The 13,496-nt window shown below is 40.5% G+C and overlaps 1 non-coding gene across 1 annotated transcript; it reads left to right on the plus strand.

Moving 5' to 3' along the window:
- The first annotated feature begins 852 nt into the window (after positions 1 to 852).
- LOC114236543 (U1 spliceosomal RNA) lies at positions 853 to 1,013 on the plus strand. The gene has a single exon (XR_003622479.1). It is a non-coding gene; the product is annotated as a U1 spliceosomal RNA (small nuclear RNA).
- The last annotated feature ends 12,483 nt before the right edge of the window (positions 1,014 to 13,496 follow it).

Consider the following 13,496-nt stretch of genomic DNA (forward strand, 5'->3'; position numbering starts at 1 on the left):
TGCTAGAGTATTCTATAAATGAAATTATTTTCTAGCTATACAATGCTTAAATATTTTATTGCATATTCTGAGTTATACTTTACTCACTTGGAAAAGGGGGATAAATGCTTGCTGCATAGTTTATTAATGACTCAGTGAGATATTGCATGTAAAGTTCAGATCAGTAAACGATGTGCTGAAGGTGCTTAAAATATATATATTAAAAGGTAATATTTATAAGGTTCTTACTTTATGCTAGTCACTATAATAAGTATGTCGATGCATTAGATAATTAAGGTCTAATTTAAGCACTAGATGGGAGACACTATTATACCAATTTCATGCTGAAGATCTCTGGACTCATACAAGTTAATTAAATTTCTCAATGTCATATGTATGTTTCAAAGACTGAACTCAAACTGCAGTTTGTCTAATTTTGGATAATGCCCTCCTACACATTACACTCTTCTGATATTTTGAAAATTATTATTCTGTGGTTATTATGAGGATATTAAAACACAAAGAAGGCAGGGTTTATTCCCCCCAAAGCATCTCAAAATTAAGCTAAGCCATTAACAGAGACTTGCAAGGTAGTCTGGGGACCACAGGGGGGCAGCAGAGTTGTACTTCCACTTTAGTTCAACCCTGAACACACATATCAACACACACACACACACACACACACACACACACACACACGGAGACCTGAGCACTTACATACTATTCTACATGCTAAGCTTTTTGCTTACATTTATGAATGAATGAATATGATAGATGATAGATAGATAGATAGATGAATAGATGAATGGGTAGATGAAGTAAATGCTTCCCTTCCTGATTGTCTCCTTACCCTGTTTAAAAAGCCCAGGTCTCACACTTACCTGGCAAGGGAGATACCATGATCACAAAGGTGGTTTTCTGAGGGCAAGGCTTATCCATTGCACTCTGGATACTGACCCTGCAATTTCCCCAAATGTGGGAAACTCGACTGCATAATTTGTGCTAATGGGGGCAGGACAGGAGGAAAGCCCCAGGTCTCAGATCTGAGATACTGGCCTTATTTAATTCATCAGTGCCTAGGTTAAATTCTGATGTCAAAGGAAATCAAAAGATTTGGAAAAAAAAAACAAACAATTTCTGACCGACAACTCATGCTTCATAGATGATTGAACTAAAAAGTTTCAGGAGCATTTAATAGGTAACGAATGGTATGAGATCACTTGTATGTGGAATCTAAAAAAATAATTCAAATGAGTGTATATGCAAAACAAAAAGAGACTCACAGATATAGAAAACAAACCAGAGGTTACCAAAGGGAAGAGGGAAGGGGGCACAAATTAGGAATACAGGATTAAGAGATACAAACTACTATGTATGAAATAGATAAGCAACAAGGACATACAGTACAGCAGAGGGAATTACACCCATTATCTTGTAATAACTTTGAATGTAGTATAATCCATAAAAATACTGAATCACTATGCTGTACATCTGAAACTAATATAATCTTAGAAATCAACTATGGTTCGATAAAAAAATAAAAAGAAAAAAATAGGGCATGAATTCTAACGACTCCTCTTTCCCTGAATCTGAGATCACAGGTTCTCAACACTTTCAGTTTCTCTCCTACTGTGTCAGCCGCGGAAGTAGACAGGAGAGTTGAACTTGGTAGACAAAGAACAGTATGTCAACCCCCAAAGTCAGAGTCCTAAACTCTTCAAGTCTTTCCTCACCCTGAAGGTGGGCCAGGGTCACTCTCTGCTGACTTTAAAGGACAGGAAAAGGACTTGTTTGCACTTTTTGTATGAGAAAAAATATTACCTCCAGGCAGTGGTTTTTGGGGGACCACTAATTCTTTACAGAGATTCCTACCTGAGGATGGCTAAACAGGAGCTACAGGACCTCAGACCACTCATTCCATCCAGTCCCCACTGTTAGAAAGACCCAAGCTCCTGTTTTTGATTTAAGCTCTTTTTGATTAGTAACAATTAAATTCTGACCTCCATCCCGACCCTGCTCTAGTCACTTTTTTGGGAACATTAACTATGTATTGTCTACTGTTTACTATCCTATAGTCAGGGTCAGGAGGTTGTCACTGGAAAACTCTGCAATGCCTTTCCTTGATTTTTTACCATGTGTCAGGCATTGGACTAGGTGCTATATATACATTATCACATAACTGTGTTCATTTTATAATATTTATGTTATTGATAAAAAAAACTAAGGCCTAGTGATGATAGCTTTTATTTTCTGAACTTGTACGGCTTTCTCTTTTATTCACCATAACGTAACTTTCCCAGACACTAACAATTAAAAGCTATTGTGAATTTACACAAACACAACAAAGTTGTTGTGAAACTAAATCTATTGTCAATTTATGGGGAAAAAATTATGCACTTTCCCCACTAAGTCACTGAAGCAAGAGAAACAAGAAAAAATTGAAATAGTAAATTTTTCAGTGATTCCTTTACTATCATGTAAACACAAGCATGTGGACCTGGGAGGAAAGGTATGGTCCATGTCGGGTGTGGGGTGAGACAAGGGTTTGTATGGTATGGCATATAGTGCAAAGACCTCACCATCGCTCTGAGAGCAGAGAGCTCTTTAAGGGCTAAGGCACACAAAAAGGGATGCAAGGTATATACAGACCTCTGCGTGTCATTCCTTTTCTTAGGGGGAGAAGAGTCATAGCCTGAGTTTGTGGACTATGAGCCCTTTCTCCTCTCTCCCACTTAGCATCCAGGTCAGAATGATACGGCTTGTCCTGCCCCTGTGCTAGGCTGACTCACTTCAAGGCCCAGGCACGGGAGGGGCTCTATGAGGTCTCTGATAACACTATCTGTAGGGCCAGGACCCAGGACAGGGCAGCTTCTCCCTCCCAGCCCCTGAGCAGGGTTTGCTTATTTCTGTATTCAAATGCCATATTTATTTTTAAGGAGCTAACCAGGAGCCCACCCAGCCTGGCTGTGGCATGGAAACTACCTAAGATATTTTAGATTCCATCTGTTCATTCTCTCAGAAAGACCACAATTCAAGGCAAAGGGGCTCAGGGAAAGTGCATTGGAGAGCAAGTCAGGAGCTTCGAGTCCTAGCCTGGGCATTTCTATGACAAATTATATCATACTGAGAAAGTCCTCATCTTTCTCTGTGCTTCAGATTTCTCTTTTGTAAACAACAGGCTAGAGTAAATGGCCCTTCTGCCAGGAGAGAATTTCTGTTGATTAAATTCAGAAGTTCCCTCAACTCTTAAACCAGGACTTCTTTGAACCCAATACTAGCAAGACATCCTCAGGTCCTCTCATTCTTCTTTAACCAGGCCCACTGGTTACTAGCTGTGTGTGTGCTGGCTCACTTGTGCATGTGGAGAAGAGAGAATGCCCTTCTTCCCTCTCTTCTCATACCTTTAGGGAAGAATTTGACACCCTTCCCACTTAACCATCATCACTAACTCATTTCAGAGATTCAACCCTTTACTGGAGGGAAGTCTTAGGCGGTAGAGAGCAATGGTTAAGAGAACAGACTGTGGAGCCAGATGGCCTGAGTGGCTGAATTCAGCAGCTCTTTGTATCTATATGACTCAGTTCTCTCACCTGTAAAATGGGGTTTTAACATCCTCATAAGATTGTTCTGACATTGAGAGAGTTAATATATGCAAAGTAGTGGCTTATATATGCTAAGTACTCTTAGAGACCTTTGCTATTTTTATTGTGCCGAACGTGCTACAGCAGACCACTATTTTATTCTGCCCTTTACATCAGTTCATTTATAACAGTAATAATAAAATAACTGACATTTACTGAAGGCTTACTAATGTGCCAGACATTGCAGTAAGGATTTTGCATAACTTATATCATTTAACTTATTTCTCTGAGGTCAGGGAAGAGTATACCAAGTAGAGAAAGGGTGGTGATTATGATTATTGTCTTCGTTTAAGTAGTTGGCTTTGTGAAGTCAAGGATGTGACTCTCTGGTTCACTGTTATGTCACCAGCACATGTTGCAAAGCATGCAATTTGGGTTTAACAAATGTATGAATACTCCAATATGGAAGGGTTATCTTCTGAAACAGGGATTTGAGTTATACTATGTGACAAAGGGTTAAAGGATATTCATTTGCATAAGAACTTTGTAAATATTATGTTGTCTAACAAAAACAGGGGCTCAGTGGAAAAGCCATGAGTGGCTCCTCATGTTAGAAAGTGCTTCACCCATGATAGTATGAAACAGGGGTGTTTCAGAGGGGATTCCTGCCCTAAGCAGAAGGTAGTTCTTGATGAATGCCTAGACTCACATAGCTCTGTGAAGGCCTATGCCATTACATTTTATTCTCTGTTTCCCCATCATATACACGATGATGGATGCACATGAGAAAAGGCTCTCCCCATGCTTCTTTTCTTTTTTCACAAATTTATTTATTTATTCAGTTATTTAATTTTTGGCTGCATTGGGTCTTCGCTGCTGCACATGGGTTTTCTTTAGTTGCTGAGAGCGGGGGCTACTCTTTGTTGCGGTGCGTGGGCTTCTCATTGCGGTGGCTTCTCTTGTTGCAGAGCACAGGCTCTAGGTGCACGAGCTTCAGTAGTTGTGGCACACAGGCTTCAGTAGCTGTGGCTCGTGGGCTCCAGAGCGCAGGCTTAGTAGTTGTGGCACATGGGCTTAGTTGCTCCGCAGCATGTGGGATCTTCCCGGACCAGGGCTGGAACCTGTGTCCCCTGCATTGGCAGGAGGATTCTTAGCCACTGCGCCACCAGGGAAGTCCTCCCCACATTTCTTGATTGGATGAATCAAACTATCAAGGGGATGTCTTGAGGCAAATTGGGAACCAGAGTTAGAAAGAGTTCCAAGTGAAGTGAAAACCACAACATTCTCTCCCCCTTCAGGCCTCCAGCAGATGGGAAATTAGGGCTTTGTGAAGCCTGGCTGAAAATCAGGAACCCCATAGGACATGCATAGGAAAGAGACCCAGTGCCCACATGGAGCTGGTTTCCTTCATGTGACAGGGAGCCCCCTGCTCCAAACCTCCAGAGCCCTTCTCTTCAATCTGTCCTATCAGAATGTCCTCACCTCCATCCAGAAACTGTTTTTCCCAGTCTGTGCCCCTCTTAGTTGAAGGAGTTTCCCATGAGGAGACCCTCCCAGCATCCAGAGACTGGTCCTCAGCTTCTTACTCTCAGTTTCCCGAATCCAGTTGCCCAGGGTTCCTTCCTTGGCTCCTGCTGTTGACCTTGATCCTCCCTCCTGCCCCTGAACCCTGCTGAGATGATCCATTGGATGAGTATGGCTCCTTCAAGAAATACTTCACTTGTTAACGGCTTATCCCCAAATCCCATTCTAAATATCCAACATCACTATAAGTAAGAGAGAATGAAGAGGAATATGGGGGAATAAGGAGAGAGAGAGTGAATAGGAGAGTGTGGGAGAAGCTGGACAGGATTAATGGATGATAAAATCTACTACTATTTATTAAGAACTTTTTAAAAGTCTAATTAAATAAGCTACTGCTTCACAGACAGCGTGTCATATTTCTTTCCAACCTCATACTAACTCCATAAGATGGATACAATTATTATCCCTGTTTTTAGATGACAAGACTAAGCTCAGAGGAATCAAAGAATTTGCCTAAGGTCAGACATGTAAGAGACAATGCTAGTTCTTGGACCCAAAGTCAGACACTGGATCTACTGCTCACAAGTCCTTTGCTGCACTGTTGAGGAGCAATAGATGGATAGGCCTAGGAAAGCAGGGAACGGGGCTCTGGTTGAAGGAAGCAGGCATGGAGAAGTCCGTGACTATAACATTGGGAGCAGGAGTTTCTTAGGGCTTGAACTTCAGTGAACTTTGACTCAGCAAACCCGAGGTCCCCATGGGGACACTGGGAGCTGGGGTGCAAGATGTGTCTATCAGAGGTCACAGAGAGGGCAGGGCCAAGGCTAGCTGCCAGCTATCAGAGTCCAGATGGGCTACAGGTCTGTGGGCTCAGATAGGTGGTTAGGGCAGGTTGGCGGCTCCGGGTGGAGCCCTGAGTCTCAGGGCAGATAGACTGAGTACAGAAGCGAGCACGGGAAAGGGGAGGGAGGCACCGCATAGCAGCAATTTACATTTTACCACCACGTGAGACTCCCCATCCCCTCAACTAGGGGCAAAGAACTTAGTCCTGACATCTGTAAAATAAGAGTAATAATTACATCCATCTTATGGGGTTATGGAGGATCAAAAGAGATACACACTGTCTGGACCAATAACAGCAATTCAGGCCAGAGCTATGGGTTCCCTAGGGACCAGATGTCTCAAAGCAGCAGGTAAGTTCTAGAAAATAACACCAATCACTTTTAAATATGTAGAGACTCTCAAAGCCCAATATATCATTTAACAATGGCCTGAGATGTCGTGTGAGAGGAGCCTTCCCCTCCCTCAGGAGGGCTATCTTCTCAGGTACTGTGGTCAAAGTCCAGAGCTTAGCTTTGAGGCTGAAACACCTGAAACCACAGGTGCAGATGAAGGCAGCTGACAGCAAGTTTGCACTTTAAGAAAACCTCACTTCACATAGAGCACGTACAACCCTAGATTCTGAAGCGTAAGAGATCCACTAAGAATCTGAGCAGAAGTTGAACAGGAAACAAGATGATTAAGGAACTAGAGACTACAAGAAAAATATTTGAAAAAACAGAGGAGATTTAGACTAGAGAAAAATTAAAAGAGGATGGGAATTAATACTTACTGAAATCTTTCTATATGTCAGGTACCATTCTAGGGTATTTAAATAGTCTCATTTAATATGGTAATTCTGTGAAGTATATGTCATGAAACATGTTGTAATTCATGCTAATGATAAATGATGTTTCTTGAGTATTTAGTATATACTAAGATATAATTTAAGTTCATTATATGAATTAGTTTATCCTCATACCAATATTCAGAAGTCCATTAATGTTTCTCAACTGATGAGGAAACCAAGGTGCAGAAAATGTAAGACAATTTCTTGAATAAGTAGCCAATTTGTAATCTAAACCCAGGTGGTCCAGGCTCTCCTACTGTCTACATTACACTGTCTCTTTTTAAGCGTGGGGGACTTGAGGGTCAAAGAGATGAAATAACCCGTCCAAGCTCATAGAGCTAGTAAGTAGTGAGGTTAAGATGTAGGCCCAGTTCTGCTGCTGCTAAAGACTGTGCTCTTCCTACAACAAAACACCAACACGGACATCTACTGTGGACCCAAGAAATAGAAGCAGACTAAACCGCCCCTATTCCCCACTTTTATACCTTGGATATTGGAGATTAGGGTTCAAGTCGTAATTGCAGACCATACATCCTCAACATGGGTGTGTCTCCATGAGAAAGTCTGAAAGAGAATGAATTAAAGAAAACAATTGGAAACGAGTTCAGAATAAAAAGAGGCTCTGGCTTGGACTACAGAGATTGTTGGATTGTAGGTTATGTATAGGTCCCCGAGAACACTGGAGGTCTATAGGGGCCCAAATGACCTCTTGACCCTTGGCCAAGCCACAAGTTTGGTTAAGGAAGAGAGTGTATTATATTCTTTAGTTATCCTTCAGACTTAACCCCCTGCTTCTGTCTTTACCCTGCACTGGCTTAGAAACTCACTGCACCTAAAACATATGCGTATCTGTTTATTTAGGCCTGTGTGACATCTTAATTAGTGCCAAGCACTGAAGACACTAAACCATGCCACGGGCAGTGCTGTGGTGATGAGTTAAGAATATAAAAAATGAGAAGAAGGTCTGCAAGTTCCCTGCACCTCCCTTTGCAGAGCTTGACAATGAGAGTCCTCACAAATGTTACCAGTGCAGGACCCTGCTTTATAAGTTAACTTCTCCAAGATCAGTTTGGGTTTCATGCTGTCTTTCTCCTCTGCAAGGAGAATAGAAGACAGATAATTAACTTGGCTATCGTAATCACTTTGCTATGTATATGTATTTCAAATCATCATGTTATACACTTTACACATGTATGATTTTTATTTAAAAAGAAAAAAATAAAAAAGAAATGATTCAAAATATCTGTATTTCCAATCATCCTTTGGACATACGATGTGACTCTAATAGTTATATGTAAATACTTATTATAATACTATAACAACAGATAATACATAGTGAGCATATATTGTATCTCTATCTCTTTATGCAATAAACTAAATTAATTGTCATGATTTATCCTATGAGCTAAGTCATGTTACCATCCTATATTTCAGAGACATGGAGACATTAAGAAACTTGCCCAAGGTTACGTAAGAAGTAGGTGGTGTTGGGATCACTGAGCCTCTCCCAATTCCTCATGGCAACAATTGGCTAAAGCATTGTCAGCCCTATTTGATCAGGAATGGGCTTGTATTCATTGAAGACCCTGACACCCTATTCCTTTCTGTGATTTTCCTGACCTCAATAGACTTATGAAACCTCTGATGTAGAAGAGAGGAGCAAGGAAGAGTTTATTGTGGTGAGTGATGAAGTCTCTTTCTGTGACCACGCACAAGGGGGGCTCCTCTCTGAGGCTAAATCACTTTGTCTCACTGTATTCTAGCTAGTTCTATACACCTTGTCTAAAGAGCATTGGAGAACAGGTAGTCTCCATTATGAAAAATCCATTCATCTCTCAAGACCCAGCTTACATTTCTTTAATCCTGTAAGACCTTTTGGTACATTATTTACTCCCTAAAAAGATCCCAGACTTAAGAGAGTCATAAGTTTCCCCTCCCGCATATATCTCTATTAAGTATGGAAAATATTGTAATATTGTATATAATTAACTATTGTTTTTGACTAGGACTCCTGGAAGGCGAGATACATGTCTTATTCTTATTTATGATTCAAGCACTTAAATTAGTGTCTAGCACATAGCAGCAACTCCAAAAACATTTACTAGATGACTGTCTTGCCTACAAGCCCAGGCCCCTCTATCCCCTTCAGCCACATTATCTCCAATTAAATAAGCTCCAATTTCCCCTTAATTCATATTTCATTTTTGTCTAAGCCTCCGCTGCTGCCTTCCCATAGTCTAAGCATAGACATTTATGCCCGGGCCCCATTCTGAGTCAATGCCCTGCTCCCTATCTTCTTGGTCTGCATAGCCTTATAGGCCAGGATCTGGCCCCAACACAACCATGCTGAGTCATGCTGAGTCATGCTGAGGCTTAGGGTGTATGGCCAGATGTTCTCAGCCCTGCATGATGACTGCTATCTGGGTTCCCAGCAGGAGGCTTACAGGACAGATGACAAGAAAGGAGAAGTTGACTGCCTGACTGTAACTCCAACCAGCATAATGAAGAGAGAGGGATACCGAGGCAGAATGTGACACGTCCTGGAATATATTCCCTTTGGATTTAAAAGTGTATTTCTGGCCGTCCCATAAATGCCATAGAATGATCAGTTGTTGTTCATCTAATAATCATCTTGCAGGTAGTCTCTCACACCAAGAAGCAGGAAAAAAAAAAAACCTTATAAGTACATGTGTATGGATTTTTAACTCACAAAATATATAGTCATTAATCAAATGCGATCAGAGTAATTAGAAGCATAAGACCTTTGCTAGTGAGATCCCTGACCCTTTCTAATGCACTGTATAACTCAGGACAGACCCTTTATATACAGTTTCCTTGTGTATGTAAAGATGCGGCAGGGCTAGATGACTAATTTTTCCAGGTCTCACCTTTTTAAGATTCCAGATATTGCACACCTACTTTGCAGTGTCCTGTAGGTAAGAACTGAGATATGAGGATGAAAGAGGGAGGCATGAAACAGAGGAAAAGGAAAACATTGTTCAGCATTTTAGGGCACCCCCAGACATCTGCTGACAAAGGCTCTGTGCTCTTAGAGGGCCCACGCTCACATGCTGGTCATGACTAAGGATGCCATTTGGGAACCCTCAACTTAAGGAAACATCTCAAGCCAGTCTTGGTGCTACCACTGTCATGGGAAAATGGCTTACCTTATAAGCCTCTGCTCAGCACCCAAGAGATGCTCGCAGCCTTCACGTCACTTTGGGTAAAGTTCTGACGTGTGAGATATTTTCTGATTTTCCTACCTACCCTTCCACCATCTTCATTTTAAAGCAAGAATTCTGAGGCAGTTAGTGTGCTGAACAAAGGAACTGACAAAACTCAACATAAAGACTCTCCTTGTTCAGCTTCCAAATCCTCACACTGACATATACTCACATTCAGAAATTAGCATGTACAAGAGCATGGGCATACACGTGTGCACACACACACAAAAGCACCTCCCGAATTCCACATCCTGTTAGAAAATCCATTTGGTGTTACTTTAAACATTTATTTACAGGCTGACCCCTTGCTACCACCTGCATTGCTACCACCCTGGTGTAAGGCACTATAATCTCTACCTGAACTCTTACTGCAGACTCCTAATTGATCTGTTTACTTCTACAACTGCCACCAGACAGTGTCTTCCCAACACTGAAGCCAAAGCGCACTTGTAAAAGTGTAAATCATGTATGGTAACCTCTTTGTCCAAAGGTCTCTGATAGTTTCCTGCATCAATCATAATAAAGCCAAATTTCCTACCATAACAATTTCGTACAATAACAACAGTTGCCAATGTTTGTTGGCACATACACACATATATGTGTGTGTATATATGTGCATGTATATATGTGTATCTGTAAATATAGGTGTATATGTGTGTATATATATATAACATATGTGCAGATATAATATGTAAACATATGTTTATAAATATATATATATATGCTTTTTCTTACAACTCTATGATACAGGTATTATTATTGTCACAAATTTTATAGATTAGCACCTCCACAACCAGCACTTCTACTCTCCCTCTCAGTCTGCTCCTATATTGGCCTTATTTTCAATCCCTGAAAATTCTAAGCATCCTCCCACTTTAGATACTTATATTTGTAATTCCCTATGTCTTAAACATTTAATCCATATGCAGTGGCTATTTATCACCTGTCGGTGTCTTCTCAAGTGTCCCCTTATAGTGAAGAAATCCCTACCACACATTTTAAAGTAGTAATACCCTTCCACCCTTGTCCCCATCAAACTCTATCCTTCATTCCAGTGTTCTTTTCCTCCATAGCACTTAACATCATTTGGCATATACCATATATTTTATTTGTTTATTTACTTATTGTTTCACTTCTCTTACTATCAACTCCATGAAAATGCTTTGTTTTGTTTTGCTTCTGTATTCTTAGAACTTTTGCAGTATTGAATGAACAACTGAAGAGCCAAACACATACATCTATCATTACAAAGACATATACACATACACCCACCGCTACACACATACCAAGATATACAGTGTAGTAATGCCAAAAGAGGTAATGCCAACTAGATCTATTTAGACCTCAGCAACCAGGACCTTGATCAAATTATTTAGTTCCAGGATGTGGCCCATTTATTCTGTAGGCTGAGATTGACTCTTGAAGTCTTATTCTTGTTAAAATGAAAGGCACCTAAAAATAGAAACCTGTGTACTTATTTATCCATTTACATTGAGATTTATAACTTGAATACTCATGTCTTTGTGAGCAATACATTCTTTCCTTATATCAATCAAGTAAAAGTAGAGGAAACAAACTGTTCCAAAGCAAGCAGCTGGATGCAATCATGCTAAGTAAGCATCTTGCCACTAGGGTCAGACATGGCTTGTTCATCCATCTTCATGGGAAGGATAAGTTTGGCCTGGACATAAATGTTATGTGAGGTTCAAAACATCTCTAGATTCTGAGCCAACAGAGCAACATTCCTTTTCCTATACTTTCCTTGTTGGCCAACTCTCTATTGATTAATACACTTCTCTTTATACATCAGAACATTCCATAGATTATAGTTAAGAGCTTCTGGCCTGGGAGTCATTCTGTTTCTTTCAGGTGACTTTGAGTCTCTCTTTTTTATCACTAAATTTATTTTTAATCACAATTGAAATTAGGGTGAGATTTGTTCCCCTGTCTTTTGAGGTCTTGCATATTATCTAGTCACTGTTGCCTTCATATTTTGATAATACTCACATATTTGTAAACACGCACACACACGCACTCAAATATATTTTACACAGAGCATATTTATCAGGCATTTCTAAACAGTTAACCATGCAAGACCCCCAAACACTAACCCAAAATCTCTTTCACTTGTCTACTTGTATAAAAACCAAGAACAGAGTCTTTGAAGCCAGTAAGAGAAGCACTTTGGCTTTCACTTCTTTAGCTAGTCCTCTTCTTTGCCACAGCTCTGTGTAGTCCTGAGCCCCTATCTAAGCTCACAGTTTCTGACCCCACCCAGCTATCACCAGCCCAAGTCCCCAGAAGGAGAAAAACACTGGATCTGTCTACCTCTGTTAATTAAAGAGAAACCAAAATAAAATAAATGCCCCCCCAAACCCCAGAAAACAGATGAATACACAGAAGAAGAAGAAGAAGAGGGAAGAGGAGGAGGGGGGGGGGAAGGGAGAGGGAGGGGAAGGAAGAGGAGGAGGAGAAGGAGAAGAGGAGGAGGAAGAAGAAGAAGGGGAAGGGGAAAGGGAAGGGAAAGAAAAACAAACAAACAAAAAACAAAACAGGTGCAGGAAATAACTGGTGACATTAATGCCTAAATGGGGCTGGAGTGGAGAGAAGGGCTACAGTAGCTTGTTGGTCTAGTAATCTAAGAGGTTTTCCTTTCCCTCAGAGATGCCTCAGACTCAGTAAGATAGGGGTTGTGAAAATTTGGTTTCAGATGGAGCCCTTCTGGGGCTAGAATTAGCAAAGGCTGAAAGGGGTTTGGGAGAGGAGTGATCATTAACTGCCCTCACTAGGTCAAAGGATCCTAGTTTCTCATAATTCCTCATGGTAGATGATCTTGTTAATGGGTGGGATCTAACCATACTGCTTCCATTTAAGGCCTGCATAGTTACCAAACCTCAAATTTATACTGTTTGATAGATGCAGATTTTTTATTCAAGAAACATGCTATGCTATAGCTTCAGTATTGAGTATCCAAAGTACTGAAGATAACGTGACTAGGCAAAAAAAAAAAAAGTCATTAACTTTTTGAAATTCAAAGTCATCAAGTCAAGGACTTCCCAATCTTGGGACAGAGAATTCTAAGCCCTATACCTAGAAGAATCTCATTTGAATCAATCGTAGGTAGAAATTTAAATATTGAGTTTATGTGTGCTTCAGAGCTACTACATATGAACAAAGTTTGTAAATTACTACTTGACTAAAGTCTTGAGTAAGATCCATGAGATATGGACCAATGAGCTATAGTAGTGCGGTAGAGGGAAGGAAGATTAGCAAGCACTGGCTCTAATGATAGTGTCATTCCTTCTAACTATTCAGAGCTGTCTTAGTTCATAGAATACACTAGGCAATACTATTTAAACTGAACCTAAAAAACCAGGAGTTTCTCGAAAATTTAATCATAAAAATAAATGAAGACAACTTTGCTTAAGGTCAAAAAGCATCAAGGAAGCCAAGAAAGTGAAGTTATAAAATGGGAATATGGGAAGTTTCTGACTTTTCTAAGTTGCCAGATTCCAGCTT

Source organism: Balaenoptera acutorostrata, chromosome 9, assembly GCF_949987535.1.
Source record: "Balaenoptera acutorostrata chromosome 9, mBalAcu1.1, whole genome shotgun sequence".
Lineage (NCBI taxonomy): Eukaryota > Metazoa > Chordata > Mammalia > Artiodactyla > Balaenopteridae > Balaenoptera > Balaenoptera acutorostrata.